The following is a 20358-nucleotide window of genomic DNA, read 5'->3' as shown; positions in this document are numbered from 1 at the left end:
AAGGGGCCTTTTTTTATCTACCCACTCCCACTTATTTCTGTGATTCTGCTTCCAATGGTTCTGCTGGGTGCCCTTGGCAAAATGTTCAGGTCTAGCTGGGTCCCTGGCAGTGCTTAGGGATTCCTCAAGAGGGCACTGTCAGCCTTCTTGGTGCTGCCTGCACTGGGTGCCTGTGGGAACAATGCAGGATTGTATGAAACAAGTAAACAGTTTGCTTCATGCAATTCTGATGGTACCTCAGAGGATCTGGGCCCCCTTGATCGTAGCTTGCTTTGCTTGTGCAGCTTTCTTGCAAGTAACTCCAAAACACTTGGATATTACCTCCACTCTCTGCTGTGTGAGCCCATAGTACCAGATCCTTGAAGGCCACTGGACAAGTAAGTGGGTTCTTTCTGCTCCATTGTATAGACTGAACTCTGAAACTCAAGGAAGTCCAGTGCACTTCTCCAAGGAAAGCAAATAAGGGCTCAAGTGCCCAATCTGGCGATCCACTTCTTCACGTCCACGTAGAAGATCATAAAGGGGAAAAGAAAAGGCACAGTACCAGTGAAAGCCTGGCATCACCTGCTAGCATTGTGGCTTCTGGAGCTGATGTTTTGCTTTTTCTCCCCAAGATAACCTCCTCCAAGACATTTTAGGAAAGCAAGTGGCTTCCTGGCACAGAAGGCTGGCTGGCTGGCAGGCAATATATTATGTCCTATGTACTTGCAACCAGAACTTTCCACACCCAACTTCATGCCTATTGGCTTGGCCTTGTCTTTCTGGCCAAGAGAACTAAAGGCTGAGAGCCAGAGACGTCACATATTTTGAGCTGGCATGGGGTGGGGGGAGTGGAGGGTGCACTTCTTCCTCTCCTGAAGATTCAGGAGCAGTGCAGTGATGGGTGGGGACAGAGGATGAGAGGATGAGAGGAGATGCCCATGGCTTGGGGATAGAGTGAAGAATAGCCTGGAAGCCAAAATAATCAGATGAATAAGCTCAGGAAAGGAGTGCCTGGGGAGCACCAAACAGCTACTAACAATGTGGAGAAATCAGTTGTCCACATAACCCACCCCATCAACATGAAAATTTAGCCAGATTTGGCACCGTGGTCCCTGCAAAGAGGCTGCATGTTTGATATGATCTCTGAGCACAGCAGAAATAATACTACTCTCCTTGGTTATCAAATACCCACCTAACTCCTGAGGGCCAACGTTATGTGTTCCATTTCACTGATGGGATACAGAGGTAGCTTTCCCAATGCCATCCAGCAGGTAAAGGACAGAGCCACCTCTAGAGAATGCCTCTTCCCAGACTCACATTGCTTGGAAGTTGCTTGGAAGATTGTTCTGCTCCAAAAGAATGTTTGAACAGAGAGCCTCTGGCCTGAGCGAGAACAGCCAGGGGAAGGATGGAAAGGCTTCAGGTTGCCATGGCCCGGTCTCCAACCCTCTCAACATCTCAGGCTAAACAGGAAGCTCACGTTAGAAATCCAGGCAGGGCAAGGTGCATGCAGTGTGTAGATCTGTAGGATTCAAAATCAGTCAGTGGAAATTAGATGATACTAAGGACTTTGTTATATTTGTTAAGTGTGATAATAGGGTGATTATTACACTTAACATTAAATTAAATTAAAATTAAATTAAATTTAAAGTGTGATAATGGTGCTTATGTTTTTAAAAAGGGTCTTTATCAGTTAGAAATGCATAGGGAAATATTTATAAATGAAACGTCATGATGTCCAAGATTTTTCCTCCCCCAGAAAATTACAGTAACAAGGTTAGATTAAACAACATCGGTCAAATGTTGAAAATTATTGAAGCTGGCTGATGGGGACATAGAGGTTCATTATACTATTTTCACTACTTCGTGTATGGTTAAACTTGAGGTCAGAACAGAGAAGTCATTACAGTTAAGATTCAAACTAGCCCTGAAGAAGAAAACAGAGTACATCTCCAAGAGAAGGCTTTGATCTTTCTGGGAGGATGCGTATACTACGGTAAAAGTGGTTGCTTCTGGGGAAGCGGTTGGGGGCTTAGAGAGGGGGAGAAACTTTTCAGTCTACACCCTTTAGTATGGTGTAAATTTGTAATTATATGCATTTCATACTTTTTCTATTGAAAAATCTCATTTGAAAAGTCCTTCAAGCAGATTGAAGGACAGCCTGCAGGCTCCTCGGGTTTGCTCCACTGCAGCAGGTGGCTCAGGAGAGAGAAGCCTCGGCCATGGCAGGTTGGCCAACCCCCACTCCCCTCACACCACCCACGCTGCCCATGACCTTCTTTGCCTGTGTCTCCAAAATATTGACCTATTCCAAAACATGGGCCGTCCCTGGCCACAGGAGAGGACTCCTGGGAACCCCTCCTGAGGCACAGCTGGCTAGGAAAGAGGAGGTGCTCTTGACTTTCTCCCCATGGGAGGAAAAGACATGAGCCCTTGAAAGCAAGAAAAGTCCTCAGCCCAAGAGGCTGCTCCCTCTGCCTTCCAGGGGAACAAGGCCCCTCCTTGCCCCTCTGCTGACCCCACAAACAGTGAGGCTACATCTGCCACTGAAGGGACTTACTCAGGCCTCCTCTATTCAAAGCCACTGCCCAAGACTGCCTTTTCAGAGATATGGTTCCTCCCCCTCCAGCATCATCATCGTCAAAGTTTGCTGTCTCTTTCAGAGAAGCCAGGCCAAGCCCTTCAGCTCTGGTTGCTCAGCTGGGTAAAATGAGTCACTGTGGGCTGTGGACAATACTCAACCAAAAGCCAGGATCTTATGAAGCAGACTGTCTACCCTCGAGGCTGGGGTACCTTCCTTGGGAAACCGTGTCAGCAGCCATGATAGAGAAGAAGGAGAGCCTCAGTTCTCCCTGCTGAGATCATGATGCCAGAGCTTAGAGCGAGTGCCCCACACAGGGAGACCAGCCTGCCCCAGCCTTTTGGCTAAAGCTTGCTTTCCCCCTACCTTTTCCACCACCCTGGCCAAACCTAGGGGAAGGTCTGGGCAGCTGCTCCCCTCGCCAGCATGAGTTCCTCCTGCCATCCAGTAGGATGGGGCAGGCGCAGGGCCACGAGGAGCCCCCACTCTTTAATCATTCCTCCCCTAGGCACTCCATTGCTGTGGGATTTTCTCTGTGATAGCCCGGAGGACACAAAGGCCACTGGGCCCTGCAGCTGAGGCTGTGGACAGGCTTTGTTGAGCTGCTACCTCCCCCAGCCCCTGAAGCAGGGAGAGGTTAATGTACTCCTCCATCCTGGCCTGTCTCTTCCTAGGCATACACACTCTAGCCCCGGAGGAAGATGGGTTCTTTTTTGAAGCACAATTAGTTCAAAACCATAAAGTCTAAGAAGTGATTCCCCCGGAGGACCCTCCAAAGAGGGTTTTACATGTTCCTTGGGTTATCCTTGAAAATCCTTCAAAATTTCTAAAGCACTGCAATTATTTCCACAGGCTGAATCCAGCAGTTCTGGGAAGGATTTCAAAGGGTAGAGTGGCAGCATCTCCCCTTAGCCTCTGCTCACTCCCCATAGCAGAGACCTTCGAAAAGAGAAGCAAATCCTCACTGGGCTGTCCTCTCTACCCTGGCTGGACGGCTGCTGCCCAGCTGCAGAAGGCCTCTTCAGTCGTCGGCCCATGAGTCCCCCTCCAAGGGGCTGGCCTTAGAGGGAGCAGCTGAGCCTAAACTACAAGCCTAAAGAGCCAATATGGCTGTCTATTCTGGGGCAAGAGCTGCCCAGCTGTCCTCAAATTTCCTCAAAAGGAGGGACTTGGAGGTGGCTGGTGGATGCAGAGGTAGGGCTGGCTATCCCAGTTAAAGCTGAGTTTGGAGAGTAACTAGTCATCAATTTCCTGGGAGTAGACATCTTCTCTCTGCTGATAAACAACCAAGAGGGAAGTTAGTAGAATAACAGCATGAAGGATTTTAGCTACATATCAAGTGGGCCTTCCAGACAATCAGGGCTCTCCATGAGCAGTGGAGTATAGTGATTAAGAACATAGACCCCGAAGTCAGACCCCCCCAAGCTTGGATACCAGCTCTAGCAAATGGCAGTTCTGTGTCTTTGGGCAATTCAGCCTCTCTGTGAGTTTCCTTTTTTTTTTTTTTTTATTCCTAAAAAGGTATAACAATAGTAGAGACCTCATAGGCTCATAGGTCACTATGAGAAGATTACACAACATCAAATATTTAGCACTGTGCCTATGCTAAGGTGTAATAATAATAACAATAATGATAATCAGATGAGGTAACAGTATCTCTGGAAATGTTTAATAAATGTTTGACAAACAGAGGCTGAACTTTAGTGATCTCTAGAACCAATGCCTTTCAGATCTAGGACTCCTAGACTTCCCCAGAACCTGTCCATCTTTAAAAGGAACCACAGGAAATGTGCTTAAAAGAAGTTTTGAGACTCACCTAGCAGTCTAGCCGTGTATTTACTGTCTTCCAACATCTCTAGCTCCTCTAGGGATGTCCCTCACTAGGGTGACCAACTGTCTGGGTTTGCCAACAACTAAGAGGTTTCCTGAGATGTGGGAATTTCCATGCTAAAACTGGGTAAGTCCCAGGAAAACCAGGACAAGTTGGTCAGCCTACACCAGCACTGGCACTCAAGCAGGGCCATAAGCACTGTGCCTGAAGCAGTTCCCTCAAGGGCTGCCAGGAACAGCGGGCAGTAGATTGCCTGTGCTGAAGCCACTGAACGGGAAATCCCAAAAGCCCCCTGTTCCTCCACTATCTGAAATACGCCCAGGTAAGAAGGCTTGCCAGGTAAAATACACGATGTCTGATTAAACTTGAATTTCAGATAAACAACAAACAATTGTTTAGGATGTGTAAGTATGTCCCAATAGCGTATGGGATATACTTATATTAAAAAATTGTTTATTGTTTCTCTGAAAATCAAATTTTAACTGGGTGCCCTGTATTTTTATTTGCTGATTCTGGCAACCTGAAAAGCAAGGGCAGTATGCCATGGCAAGCCAGGCTGGCTTCTGGGGAGGGAGCCAGGGGAGTTGCAAGGGAAACCTCAAATAAGAAATCATGATTCCCTACGGACACACCTACTCTGCATTTCAGTACCCAGTTCCTTCATCCTGTGAGCCTTACCGGCCCCCCAGCCACACCTAGCTCTAGGGAAGATCATTTGGGGCAAGGCAAGATGCCATGGGCCCTGAGGCAGGCTGCATAACGCAGTCGTTAGGGACTGGGGCTTTGTAACAAGCCAAATTGGGCTCATATCCCACTCTAGCTTAGGACATAGGACAATTAGTAGCGATTGTTGTTAATACTTAGAGTCTGACCTTCCCCCTGCTTGTCTTCTCTCGTGTCTTCTGATCCTGCATCCAGCACTTTGCCAGGCTTTGAGGGGACTACAGAGAAATGGGAAGATTTCTGGACACAGCCCTCACGTAAGGGAGATTAAAGCCTCCTCGTCTAGACAGCATATTAGAGACTTTAACCAAATAGAGATTCAGACACAACTGACATTGAGCACCTACCTGTGTTTGGCCGGCCCTCAATGCCCATGTAAACCAGATGTCAGCAGAGGGTCAGCCTTTTCTTCCTAAGTCAGATGAAATTGGCTCGAGCTCCCATCCGACCCTTTGTCGGGGAAGTCTGGTGTCTTCCCCAAGATTTCTGAGAATTCTGAGGGAGCTCAGAATCCCATGACCAATTCTGGTTCTGAATTTGGGCTCCTAATGAACTGCTCATTCACACCCCGTTCATCTTCCATGGCCACTCCCATCTTCCTACTTTTTGTCACACCAGATTGGGAACACTGCTTTTCTTTTTGGATTTGTATCAAAACCTCTCACACGAAGGATTTATGCAAGTAGCAGAATTTATCAAGGTTTGGGTATATGGGGGGCATATATTATAGCAACGCAAACAATTAAAAATTGATTTCTAGACATTCCTGTATTTAAAAGTCCTTGGCTATGTTGCTACTTAGAATTTCTCTGCAAAATCCAACCTCCTGCCGTGAACTCACGCTTGCTCCTTTCTCCCATTTTCTCCTGTTTCTTCTCTGTCCCACCCCAAATTCATGTTTATTTCTTACGAAGAGCAGTTTAGCTGCATATGGGCTATCTTCCAATCCTTTCTGTCGGAGCTTCTTCTTCCCTGAAATTGCCCTTCAGAGTATTTTCCTTTAAAAACAAAACTGTCCCTTTCTTAAGAGAAACCCTGATGTCAACTAATAAAATAATCATTCTATCACCTCATTCCTCTTGCACAAACGTAATGCCTGTTAATCTCACAACACGTGAGGTATGGTTGTTATACCCATTTTACACATGAGCAAACTGAGGCTTCTGAAGCTCACAGCTACTACTGGAAGAACTAGGAGTCAAACTTAGTTCTTCTAAGTCTGAGTCTAGTGTTCTTCCCACTACGCCAAGAGCATTGCTGCAGAGAGAATATATCCGAAAGTGCTGAATGGTGTACTACAAACAATTAGAAATATGTCAGGGATCGGGGTTGGAGAAATTGCTCTCAGGTAGAGGGTTCCCTGACTGGGGAAAATGGTCTACTGCAGGCTACAAGCCTCTCTTTCAAGCCAGCTCCAGAGCCAGCAGAGCAGCGTTGTCTGTCTATAGGAAAATCACAGGCACCCAGATTCACTAGGCCACTGGATTCCTGAGTTGTTTAATCTAGGAGCCACTTCAGGCACAACCTAGCTATCACACCTTCGTTTTGTTTTTTAAACAAATTTTACTTCTAGGTCTTACGGCAGCCCAAAGAAGTGGCTACTGCTACTTTGTCCAATTTACAGATGAGCATGCTGAGTATCAGAGAGCTCAAGTGACTTGCCCAAGGTCACATAGCTAGTAAGTGGCAGGAACCAAAGTACGGGCTCTCCAGCTTCGTGTGTTGTCAGGGCCCTTCAGCAAAAGACCCCCAGGAATATACCTGTGTTTGATCAAGTTGGGTTTATTGCTTGTTACAGCAAAAGGAGACACCCTGTCACTCCACTGTCCCCCAAGTTTCTCCCTTGTGGCAACGAGCAATAAGCCCAACTTGTTCAACCCCAGGTGTGCTCCTGGTGGTCTTGGGCTAGAGGCCATTGACAGCAATGGAGGTTCACTGAAATTCAGCTGAAGCCCTCACTTCCTTGGACCCAGATCTCCCACCTAGTAATGGTGACCACATCTGAGAATCCATGTGTCTACCTGTTTGAGACGCAAGGCTGCCCATAGCTGGGAGGTAAGTTCACGCTGAATTGCACTCTGATATTTCATTGAACTCCCTCAGCTTTAGAGTTATTTTCCTTTTCCAGGAATGAGGTCCGTTGGGGTACTTTTGGTTATCTGATCAGATTTGTATTATCCATTGGTAAAACTGTTTTCTAGCCTTCTAACATGTGCTCCTATAGTCTATCTGCTTGGCTAGCATCTTTGATGTTTGTTTACAAGAGGAAAAGTCTATAGGGAGAGGATGACATAGATTCAATAAACTTGTCCTTGAGCTGGTCCTGGGGACTGAAGAGTTCAGAAGGTCTCCTCAGATCAGTGTTTTTCGAGCAAACTTTGAGTCAGGTTATCATTTCAAAACCTATGAAGACTTTCAATCTTATCTTTTTGTCCCTGAGACCTGCTTTCGTTAGTTTCATCTACCCAGAATCAGGAGATTTTGTCCGGCCCCTGATTGGTGGCAAATTGGCCTTTGACCAAACTCTGGAGACACAAAGTTCACCACTACCATCAAAACAGACCTTTGAGTTCTCATGGGGTTTTTTCCATCTAAAAATGGACCTATTCCAGGCTAAACACCTGCTTCCTTCATATTTTCTCCCCATAGTGCTAACTTGTATGCTTACCCTTCTAACTGGCACAATTTCGGTAGGGTCAATTTAAAATTGCAGTGGCCCCTTTGAGGAGCTTTGAACATGAACAAAAGAGGTACTTTAGAACAAAAAGCAAAAGAAGCTCTCATGGGGATTTTCCTGTTTGTCTAAAAGAGAGATGACTTTGTTTAACATAGGCGATATCACCTCCCTGGTTTCCACATTTGGGGGATTAATAAATACTGGCTTTTTAATTATACAGCTTGATAAACTTGTCAAGGGTCCATGTTATGTCAAAACCAGATAACTAGCTCTGTACAGTGATAATTACATATTTGACTGTAGCTGGCTCTTCCATTTTTATCTTTTTTCTGTTCCATTTTCTCTCTTTTTCCTCTCTTGTGATGTTTTAAATATTAACTTATCAAAAAATTATTTATTTTGCATATACTCTAGGAAAATCTAGTCCAGATAAAGTCAAATTTGTCTAAAAGAAAATTTTAAAAGTTATTAAACCACGTTACATTTTTGTGTGCACTGAAAAGTCTATTTACCTAATAGCCTTGTTACTATCGCTATAAGAAAATAAGAAGAGGCTTTAGTTTCAAGATAAAAGAAGAATTTGGTGTGATTCAGTGTCTTTAGCACATTATTTTGATTTGTTCAAGACCATGTTTAAATTTCTAATAATTCAAACTTCCTAAATTTCCTTCATTGGTTTCATGAATTAAATAGTTACCACTGTTTCTATCACTTGTTTAAAATTAAAATTATATGTCTAAAATTGCATTCAACTAAAAAGAATGAAAAGAATGGGTATATTATCAAAAGTTTAACTTTATGAAATTCTTAAAATACTATGAATCGTAAGAATTCAATGTGTTAGCTAAATTGTAATTTCCGGATTCTCAGCTAACTTTAAGACCTTAGACCTAAATTAATTACAGATAATCTTTGGCTGTCTGGACAGTTCCAAAAATAAAAAAATAAACCAGATACAAACATAGCTTTCTTTTTCTTTTTTTTAATGGCAATCAATTAACAAAATATGCAAAAGCTTTTGGATATATTTTTTTTTTCCTCTTAAATCTGTTACAATGATATGAAATAATTGCTTGTGGAGAAAAAAATAGCTAAACAATTCTTTATTTTCTTTTTCTAGTTTTCTCTTATCTTTGAAGAAAGAAAAGTTGGTTATTTTGATTAAAGATAAGAATTAATATAAATGGTTAGTTATACTTAGTACAATAATTACCAAGAAATAGAAATATGTATATAAGATAATGGATATTATTTTAATTTTGTTTATTAAAAAAGTTATCATTGTTTATTCATATGATAAATTTAATATATTTTATTTAATATACTGATAAGCTAATTATATTTAAACCTATAGTTAAAAGCTTGAGATTATTACCTATTTTCATATTTATATATCAGTATATGCATAAGTACATATATATAAGGGTATATTAATAAATCCTTTACTATAAATTGCTACATGATAATGTAGCAAAGGAGTAAAATTCGAATTTGGGTCTTTTTTATGTGGAACGACTAAGTTATTCTATGCCCAGATTAGTAGAGGCTCCTTTTTGTCACCAAATTATTCTGTTAACTCTCAGAGCTTTGTGAGATATTCTGAAATGATTTTTTGAAAAATTCCTTACTTTAAAAAAAGTGAATTTCCTAACAGACTTCGTTGTTTATTGTTGGGTAATTTTACAATGTTAACTATAAATATTTCTTGCCTTAGATATTTATAACTTATACTTTATCCTTTCTAACAACTATTCTTAATTTCGCCTTTCCCAAATGCAAGCTAATAAAAGTATTAAGATGTCTTTTATGCCTCACTTTGGGTTTCCTAAAATGGCCATTAGGTACCACAAAGATTCGCCCTTTTACCCCATAAAAGAAAAGATAATAAGAATAATTAGGTTTGTCTAAATTTCTCCAACTTTTGATAAAGTCAAACTGTTATGAGAATCTCGTCTACCAAACTTAGTATTAAAAGAACCTGACAGGGGCCAGCCCAGTGGTGCAGCAGTTAATTTCGCATGTTCCGCTTCACTGGCCTGGGGTTTGCCGGTTCGGATCCCAGGTGCGGACATGGCACCACTTGGCAAGCCATGCTGTGGTAGGCATCCCATGTATAAAGGAGAGGAAGATGGGCATGGATGTTAGCTCAGGGCCAGTCTTCCTCAGCAAAAAGAAGAGGATTGGCAGCAGTTAGTTCAGGGCTAATCTTCCTCAAAAAAAAAAAAAAAAAGAACCTGACATAGTAAAAGACAGAGGTTATCTTTTGGGCATAAGTAAAATATGCAAATATAGATATCTATCTCCAATAACTTTCAAGTTAAAAGAAGCATACTCATAGTTAAGCACAAAGACTGATACAATACCTGTCTAGCAAAGCATTTTTCTAGGATTCTAGATTCTCAAACCCTTTTTCTCTGTTTGTTCACAGAGTTTCTGGATCGGCAGTAGGGGCACTAACTTAATCACATGGGAGTTGTCTGAGGTATATTGCTTATTTCAGTCTTTCATTAGATCCAGTAGCTAAGACATAGCACCTTGTCGAAGAGCTATAACAGCAATAGCAAAACATGTAAAAACTTCAATTAGCTTAGTTCTAGATCTCCACTAAACGTAATGGTTCCCCATGCTGTGCAAACTCTTTCATTGACAAAAAATGCTTACCGCTTTCCAGCTAGTTGCCTAACCTCCTAGGAAATATTGCTTTCCTTTTCACATTGTCGGTTACTGTGACACTCGAAACCCAGGCAGGCTTTTTCATTTACTTGAAGAAAGAAAAACCCACACTTGCTTACTTCTGTCAGGGAATTCTCCACATCTGTGTAGGCAAAGACTTCAGAGATACTCCAGACTGCTTTGCAAGAACTGTTAACTCAAAAAAATGTTAACTTAGAAAGACACAAAATGGGCTCACTGCTATTGTCATAAGTGGTACTTTCGCTGCCAGTACAGTCTGTGCCCCACTAGGGTACTAAGTGGACGTGAGACATCACACTAACTTATCCTGTGTATTCAGGGCAATTTTTAGAGACTTTCAGATATTTGAAATTACCTCTCCTCCAGAGGATCATGTTTTCTAGAAATAATTTTTAAATTACCCCAAAATTACCCAATTACCTCCAAAATGAGGCACACACAAGCCAGTATCTCAGAAAGGATAACTGATTGCCTCTTCATAGATACTATTCAAGATGATTCCCACATTAGCAATAATACAACTGGTAAAGATGGTCCAAAACTTGTTTCTGACCCCAGAAAAATTCTTAAATGATATAACATCTACTCCAAAAGCCCAACAAACTAGCCTAAATTTAGTAGCCAGGGCTGTTATGGACAATCACGTTACCCTTGGTTTTCTCTTAACTAGTCAAGGGGGACTTTATGTCATAGCAAATACTTCTTGCTATGCCTATATACTATAAGATAAGTGAAATAGCTGGAAAAAAAGCCACTTGTTTCCTGGCCTCATCGTCCTTTTGTTTCTGATCGTTGTTAGCGTTACAGTTGGTTGATGTATCCTGTCTAGAGTTTCAAATGATATTATACAACCACTGTCACGTCAGAGGATTCAACAACTCATCTTGCAGCATAACAAGCAGAACAGACGAACTCTAATCCTACTACAGACTACCTTCTCTAAGCAACCTCCTGATCAGCACAATCGTGGCAATGCTGAAAGTCTGGATACCATTGATTAATGTCTTGTAGCCTGACTTCATCTGCCCTTGGCTAAAAGAGAGGCACTAAGCAGCCCCTGACAGCTAGGACCTGATCTCGTACTATCAGTTGAGCCTTGCTGTTTTCCCGCTAAACAATTTCACAGAACATCATCATCAAATAAGGCCAAGTTGTGATCTTAATGGATCAAGACCAAAAAAGACCACTGTGGAGGCTGAAATAACTCAGTTGGGAGAGCATTTGACTGAAAAGACCACTGTGTAATCAGATTTGAACATGGAAAACATGAACAATATCTAAACCATAGAAATGACCAAACTTCCCCGTTTTCTGGCTAATATGAGTGACTGCTGCTTCATTAATTATATCTTTATCTTTGCTCTAATATTCCCTCTTTTTAGATAAGAATTATTAAGATACCCAATTAGAGAATTACTCCCGCTTCCTGATAGCATCCAGTCCAGAGCAAAGCCCCACTTCCTTAAATCCTCCCCGAAATCACTTAAGTCCCAATCCTGAAGCACCCCATGATTCTCCGTTGTATGCATTCTCGCTCCCTGCAGTGAGTAATACATACATTACCTCACTTTTATCCCACAAGGAAGTCATTATCATCACCATTTTGCAGATAATGAAACTGAGACTCTGAAAATTTAAATAACTTTCTCCAAACTACCCAGCTAGTAAGCAGAGAAGCTCACACAAAAACCCAGGACTTGTTCTTTACAGTATGTCATGCTGCTTTTAGAAGAGTACTTAAAGAGAGATTCTATTGGGTCTCTGGCAATTTCTCTAAAGAAAATTCCATTTTCCAGTAGGCTGCATCTTACTCTTAGTTGACATATTGGCATATCGTCCCCTCCGTGATTATTCTCGGCCACTTTTAATGCTCTCATTAACGTTACACACAGTAGTTGCTCATTAAGTGTGTGTGTGTGTGTGTGTGTGTGTGTGAGTATGTGTGTGTTGTGGGTGAGTGGGTTGTAACCTATGTTGATGTGTCCTGAAGATTTGTCCTGGGGCCTGCACCTGGTTGCTAGAATCACCCAACCATATCCGCACAGAACAAAACCAAGCAAACCTCTTTCTTCAGACTCCTTCCAAGCTGAGCTGCTGAGGAGCTCACAGGCCGGTGGCAGGTGAGCCTGCCTGACGAGGCTGCTTGCGCAGCGCAGGGGTAGCGAGGCAGTGTGAAGGGAGGAGCCAGAGCTGCCACTGCAGAGCTTCTATTTAGTGCTGACAGCAGAGAATTGGCTGTCAGTCACCCAGCAAACATGAAGTGAATTCTTACTGCTGTCAGCCTCCTGCCCACGTTGTGCTGGGCACAAGGGCTGGAAGAGGGAGTTGAGAAGGGGTATAAGATATGGCTTTTGCCATGGGGAGCTTACCTTAGCTTCCCGCAATGAGACTGCCTCCTGCTTCCTCTTCTCTCCCTCCCACCTGGTGCCTTGCACTGAGATGCTAAAGGAAGCAATCTTGGGGGTAGGGGCAGATGTGCTGGCCCATGTGGGCATGAGGCACAGCCGGTGAGAGCCCTTAGATGAAGAAGCATGAGCATTCATTGACCTAGGTTTGTCTGCTCTAGGATAATTACCAGTCAAGAAAGTCTCAAAGGGTGATGAGGAGGGAAAAAGGGAGGGAGACAAGGAACAAAGTTCCAGCCATTTTTATGCAGCAGGGGTTTTGGGACAGCGATCTGGAATGTGTGTTAAGGGAGCGGGGGAGTTGGCCTGGAGCCTGCTTCTGCTTAAAGGTACCTTATTTGGATTACACTTTCATTTGGGGAGGCCTGGTGAGCAGGTGGCAGCCTGCAGCAGTAAGAGTAGAGCTACAGCTGCTCTCAGCCACCCCTGCTTTCTGGTGAGGTGAGAGGGGCTCTTTCCCTGGGCCAGGCAGGCAACAGAGGAAGTCAGAGAGATGGGTCTGGAGTCTTGAGAAAGGGTCGGCAGGCAGCAAACTATTCAGATACAGCAATGGCTCCTTCCTGAGAATCAGCTGAGACAGTGGCTGTTTATGAACTGCCTGAGTCTACATTCAGGGCACTGTGGCTGGCAGAGGATGTGCTACATATAGCCCATGTGTAAGGAGTATGAGGACCAGGTAGCCCCAGCCTAGTATGGTGCCTTGTTCATTGCTGGCCTTTCTCAGATAATAAGAGAACATTTTCCCATCTCCACTCATAGATTTAAGAGGAGAATAGAATCAGTGGAATGATCCATAGCATTCTTGAGATTTTATCCTCCAAGCTTTGAACTGGAAGGTTAGAGTAGAGGGCTGACTTGGTCCCTCTGGACTTCCATCTTCTTGTTTATCCCACAGCCACGAGAGCCACCAGCCCAGTTTCTGCTCCTCCTCTTAGAAAGCCCCAGCCCCAACAAAGACACAGTGCCTTTTCCCTGTCCTCAGCAGCCCAGCTGACACAGGCTGGCATTTTTAAAAAAGAACCTCCCTCCATCCGCCCTCCAAATAGGAGATAATGAATAGGAAAGAAAGTATCAATAATATCAAATGAAAACATCTCCAAAGCACTGAACAGTTGATTAGAGCCCTTCACTGAAGAAAAGTGGAGTTTCCCAAAGCATGTTTCAGAGAATGTCCTTTCCACTGGATGTTGAGAGGTGTAATGTGAAAAAAGAGGGTTCTACAGGCAAATATATTTGGGAAAGGCTGGGTTAACCAAAACTTAAAAATAAGAAGTCTTTTTACTTTGAGACTTCTCAGAACCTCCAATATGCTAATACGCATTATGGCTTTCAAAAAATGGAGAGAATAGAGTTTGTGGCTAGATGTCATTTATCAAGCACTGACTGTGTGCTAGGCTCAGAGTTCAGTGCTTTACATGTATTAGTCCTCTTGTAATCCTTATCGCATAAGATAAAAGCAACTGTTCATTCTAGTGATGAGAAAATAGAGGCACAGAGGCTAAGTAGCCCATCCAAGGTCACACGCTATAATCAGCAGAGCTGACACTTCAGGGGATTGCAAGATAGAGTATGGGATCAGTCTGGCAGGGGCTGTACAGATGCTCACTGAAGGTATTTCCTCTTCTTACAGGGCCCACCACCAAATTAGATCTCCCAGGCTCCCTTACAATGAGGTGATCAGCCCTTAGCTGTGGAATGTGAGCAGAAGTGCTGTGTGTCCCCTCCAGGCTGAGGCAGATAAGAATGGGTATGCCTCCTCCACCTTTTCTCTTTTCTCTCACCTGTTGGTGGAATGCAGAACATTCAGTAAAAGACTCCGGGGACAGAAAGATAGCCAAGCTACACTATGAAATAAGCTTGGGTCCCTGGATGACTGTGTAGATCAGAGCCCACAAGCCCAGCCCAACCTCACTCTTTCCAAGCAGCACTGGATTGTGACGTGGATAAAAAGAGAAATTGTTGGTTGCATTAAACCACTGAGATTTGGGGGCTGTTTGTTACAATATTTATCCTATCCTGTCCTAACTAATACAATAAAGAAATTCTTTTTTCCTAGAGTATTTCCTGAGACAAAGATTCTGAGGAGTTTGCACTGAGGAATGGTTGTGTAGTATAATAAGCCAGTAAGAACTAGATTCAAATCTCAGTTCTGCACCAGCTGTGCAACTTTGGGCAAGTCGCTTAACTTTTCTGAGCTTCTGTTGCCTAATGTAAAAGTGAAGATAATAATGTCAAACTCAGAGAGTAGTTGTGAGGATTAAGTGAGATTGAGTACTGAAAGTGCCTGACACACAGTAGGTGCTCATTAAAAGTTAGCTATTATCATTACAGGAAAGCCCTGGCACTCTGCCTACCACATAATAATAATGACCTCATAAATAGTAGTTCCTTCTCTGTAATTCCTTCCCACAACCCCATAGCCTAAGAGCTGGCTTCACTTGGCCAACACCTTGTCTGGATTTCTACCCTCCCTGTTCCCGCCTGACCAGTGTCTTCTTGGCAGATCGTCCTTTGCCTCAGCCTCAGGAGCTGTTCCGTGCTCCATCCTCATCCTGTCCCAGACAAAAGCCAAAGCCCCAAGTGAAACTACTGAGGACTTGCCTCTTTAAAGGGTTTCGTGGGCTAAATAGTGTCCCTCTTCCAGATTCAAGCGCTCAGCTCCAACCTCCTCTGGAGTCCTCCAAGCTGACTCTGATGACTGGGATGGGCCGGGGTTATGCTGCTGCCCTCCAGTCCCAGTGTCCAATCTAATGCTACCTTCAGCACGTAGGGACCAAAGGTGAATTCCTCAAGTGTCAGCCAACGTGGTGCCACTGAATCCTGCAAAGGGGCATGTCCAGGCCCTGGGAAGACCAGAGTTGTAACAGCTGCGGACAGAGGGCTGGGAGGGGGAGTGCCTACTGCAAAGAGAATTCTGGTGGCAAGAGAATCCTTGATCTGTGGTGATATGTGACCACTCCAGGCAGTGATCCAGAAAATTGAATTCACACCCACTTGCCTTTTCCTGGAACAAGCAGAACAAATCTTTCTTGTATCCTGTCCAACTCCAGCACCCTCCTAATTCCCTCTCCCCCTCCAAAGGAAAAAAAATGAAAAGCTCAGCTATTTTTAATTCTCTGCTTCTTCAGAGTTGGCCTGGATCTTTCAACTGTTGTTCCTCTTGCCTCTATGCTGGAGTCTTCATTGATTCGAGACTCCCTTATTCCCTTAGGCTGATCCACCTCCAGAGGTAACCTCTTTGGAGGGTTGCATTGGTGGGTATCAGTGGGGAGCATGCTCTTGCGGGGGACATGGAGGGCCTTCCCTCAGCCCCTGCAGGCCGTGAACTTCTCACCAGCTCCCTCTGGCATTCCCTGCTGTTCTTGACTAGAAAGCTCATGGCACCACCCCCACCCTCAATCTAGACCATTCTGTCCTCTGCGTGAAGTAGAGAACTGGGCTTTAAGCCCTCAAGGAATGACAATGATGGAGCTAACACGGGCAGCACTTCTGGAGGTCTTCAAGCTTGGGGCTGATTATACTGAGCTGAGGCTGAGCCACGGATCCCTGGAGAGAAATCTTTAGAAAGTGCCATGGCCCCTCTTCAGGCAAGGCATCTAATAGGAACTCCTAGCAGCTTGGGAGTTGGGAACAAATCCTCCTATCCCCTAAAAGGCAGACTAAAATGACATCAATAGCAATTGGGGGAGGGGACGACACATTCCCAAAGGACAGACAAGCTCCAGCCTAGGAAGGGCATGACTGGCAGAGGGATGGTCCATGATCCACATCATCCTGCCTTGACTGTGGTGGAGGATGGGGGAGGGAAAATAATAATTATAGCTAACAGTTATTGAGTGCTCAGCATATGTTCAGCTCTGTTCTAACCATTTGTCAATAATAAAGCACTGAATCCATAAAACACCCCTATAAGGAAGAAATTATTATTACCCCCATTTTAGAGGCAAAGAAACTGGGGCACAGAGAGGTCACACAGCTGGTGGGATAAGAACCAAGGTTTGGACCTAGACAGTCTGTCTCCAAACCCCGGGCTCCTAACCACTATGCACAGCGCCTGGCTAACGCGCCTGTGTGGAGATAAGCCCCTTCCCCTGCCTTCTACCTCCTGATTTAGTTCCTCTCCACTCAGGACCTGGTTCCCTATCCCTGGGGTCTTCACCAATCTCAGAGAAAATCCCAGTGTTTTGCCATAGTAAGGCCCTGGGCCAGTGTGGTCTTAAGGCACAGACCAGAAAGCCTCTCCTAAGAATCTGAGGAGGGCCAGGAAAGGAAAGGAGGAAGGGTAGCTAAATCACATGTCTGCAGAAGGAGGCAGCCAGTGAAGTAACTGGAAGCAGAGAGAGAATCCCCTCCCCTCCCCAGGCAATACAACTGCTCTCCCAACCCTCCCTCCCAACACACATGCACACGCTCACACACACATATTTCTGTGCTCAATTATTCCAACAGAAGGGCAGAGCAAGGCTGCCAGAGAAGAGACTGCTCGTTAGTGAGGGAGCTTGGCAAACATGCCCTCCGGCTCTGCTTTTGAAAGAGGCCAGAGCATTGGGGGCTGGGCGACATGTCCAACTCCTGGGGTTCAGGAGATGTGAGGGCAACTCCTACCGAGGGCAGATGCTGAGAAGACACTTGGCTGTCCTACAGGACTGGCTTATTCAAGTCTCTGTAAGCAAAGCTTTGTGGATAGCCTCCTCGACTCTCAATTAAGTCCTAAGATTCCATTCTGGAATCTTCCTAAGGCAGACATAACAGGGCTATTCAGAGGAAGCCTCATTCCCTCTTGAGGTTGCTTATCCTGCAGGACCCTCTGCATCTTCCCAACCAGTGGGCTACCTGAGGACAGAGCCCTAGCTTTCCCTAGGCTTTCCAGTTCCCTAGGCTCTGACTCCTCAGCATAAAAGTACAGTCCTGCTGACTGAGGCCTCGGTTCCCCAAGAATAAGCTTGCTAAACAGAAAGCAAAGCCTTCCCACAGTGTTCTCCCAATGGCTCCCCATCCTGTGTCGTTAGAACCTGTCCACCTCACATCATCACACATCTCTGCAGTTGCCACCTGCTCTTCTCTTCTTACCCTTCCACTTCTACAGGCACGGTTTCACACGTACTTACCCGACTAGTTTATTCAGCTGTAAAATGGAGATGACACTGCCCTGCAGATCTCCCAGAAGTTTTGAGAATCTGATGAGACAAAGTTCAGAGTGCTCTCGTAAAGTACACAGAGTGCTGCGTGTGATAGGAGGTGCGTTCCTCTCACCACCAGCCTGTGAGCTTCTCATCAACCTGATTGTTGCCTTCCTAGTGCCCAGCTGAATGTTTTGCACAGAGTAAATACCTAATAAAATGGTGCTTCATAAATTCAAGATATGACTGGGAGCATAGCATTTTAGGACTGCAAATAACAGTCAAGCCCCTGTTACCATGAGCTGCTTCACAGCCTAAGCCTGGGACCAAGCCCTTCCTGTGTCCTCAACAGCAGCATCAGGTGACACCAAGTGAAGCCAATGTCACTCATTTTTCTTCAGAGGGGTCCAGTGGGAGTAGGGCTGTGCTGGGCTGTAAAGAGATTGGGTCAAGGCAGTGTCTCTCTTCCCATTAATGACAAGGAATTGGGGGGGGGGGGGCAATACCAGGAACCAAGTGTGGTGGTAGAGAGTGAAAGGGGGACAGTAGGAGACATGGAGACTGTTTGGGCTCTGGTTCTGTGTTCGTTCCTAACTGTTTCAGACCCAGTCAATGTGAGGGCAGTGAAGGAAGGCAGCTCAGTGGGGCCATTTGACTCTCTCAGCAGGCAGATGGCCTAAGACTCAGGGGAGAGAAAATGATCACAGACCCATAGACCTGGATGAGACCTTCAAGGCCACCTCCTTCATTTTACAGTTGAGGCCCAGAAACCTGAATTCATTTACCCAAGGTCACAAAACCAGAGAAGGTCACAGCCATGACTGGAATCCAGGCAGCCCAACTCAGACTAGTGTTCATTCTATTCCCCATCCTCCCACCAGGGGGAACGGTTCTTTATTCTTTCATATCCCCTATCCCATTTGATCTTCATGGCAATGCCAGGAATCGGACAGGACAAAGGCTGTCATTCCCATTTTTAAAAATTATTTTATTGAGGTCATGTTGGTTTGTAACATTGTATAAATCTCATATTTATATATGAGATTATAACTCATATATATTCCAGCTTCCTCATACCCATTTTACATCAGAGAAAACTGAGGCCCAGAGACCTTTTTGCATTAATAGCCACAAATATTGGGGACGTGGCCAGGAGCATAACCTACTGCTCCTGATAGGTCAACTGAGTGGTTAAGGGCACCACAACTGGAGTCAGACAAGCCTGGCTTTGAATCTCAGCTCCACAGATCGCTGTCCCTGAAACCTTGGGGGAAGTTATCTAGCTTCTTTGGACCTCAGTTTTCTCAACTATGAACTAGGGAATGATAAGGTCAGAGGCATATAGTAAGTGCTCCATAACTCTTAGTAATTCTTCCTTTCTCTCTGCACCCTCCCCCGAGCCGCAGTACCTCTCTCTTCAGAAGGAGTCCATTGGGATTCAGGAGAGGGACGGTTGATAACAAAAGCTGAGAAAGTGAGTTTTGGAACACATGACCAGCAGTGCTCCCCTATCACCTGGCCCCTGCCCCTCCTCCCTCCCTCATCTCACCAAGGACGCTGGACAAAAGAGTATTCGGAGCAGACTGGCACTCCCCATGCCATTTGTGTTCCTGGGCAGGCAGCCTGCAAATTCTTTAAATACAAATTAAAAAAATAAATAAATCAGCAAATCCCAATTGCCTGACCTTGTAAGCAAAGAGACAGTCAGACAACAGATGCAGAGGAATGAGCCAAGAGGACTGAGGGCTCCACAGCTTGAGGGTGGGGGAGGAGGTGGAGGTAAAGATAAAACGAAGGCGAGGAGAAAAGCGTGCATAAATATGAATGTTCACCATGTGGCTGAGTCTCTTTTCCCCCTGGACAGACAGCCAAACAGCTTTGTGGCCTAGTAGGACCGGGCCCCCATCTCCCTTAGCACCACCCAAACCAAGGTCAATTTGAAGTCCTGACACTGGCCCAATGACAATCTCAGCAAGCGGGGGCTTGGTTCAAAAGAGCAGGGAAGTAAACAATAAACATTTGCTCTTTCCAGAAGCCCTTCCCCTTTATGCCCCGATGTGTACTTGTTTCTTCCTTTCCCATCTATACCGTTCGCCTGGTTCTTAGGCCACTGGCCTGGTTTTGTCTTGGGACCTCTACAAGGGACTGCTATTCCTCAGCTACAAAATAGGTCAAAGCCAGACTGGAGACTTGAGGCATTGCTGTCTAGTTGCCTCCATTGTCACGACTCAAGTCTCATAGACTGCTCTTCCTTAACCATGCCCGTGGAAGCAAGGCTTTTCCTATTGCTTTTCTGGCTTCTCATCTTTGGCAGCAGGTCCCTGAAGGCTACTATCTCCAGAACT

At 44.8% G+C, this 20358-nt stretch overlaps 1 long non-coding RNA gene across 1 annotated transcript in view; it reads left to right on the top strand.

Moving 5' to 3' along the window:
- Positions 1-20358, top strand: part of LOC139042756 (uncharacterized) — a 34051-nt gene that overhangs the window by 2248 nt on the left and 11445 nt on the right. The window lies entirely within an intron of this gene.

Source organism: Equus asinus, chromosome X (genome assembly GCF_041296235.1).
Source record: "Equus asinus isolate D_3611 breed Donkey chromosome X, EquAss-T2T_v2, whole genome shotgun sequence".
NCBI classification, from domain to species: domain Eukaryota; kingdom Metazoa; phylum Chordata; class Mammalia; order Perissodactyla; family Equidae; genus Equus; species Equus asinus.
Note: the sequence above shows the minus strand (reverse complement) of the source record. Positions and strands in the feature narration are given on the sequence as shown.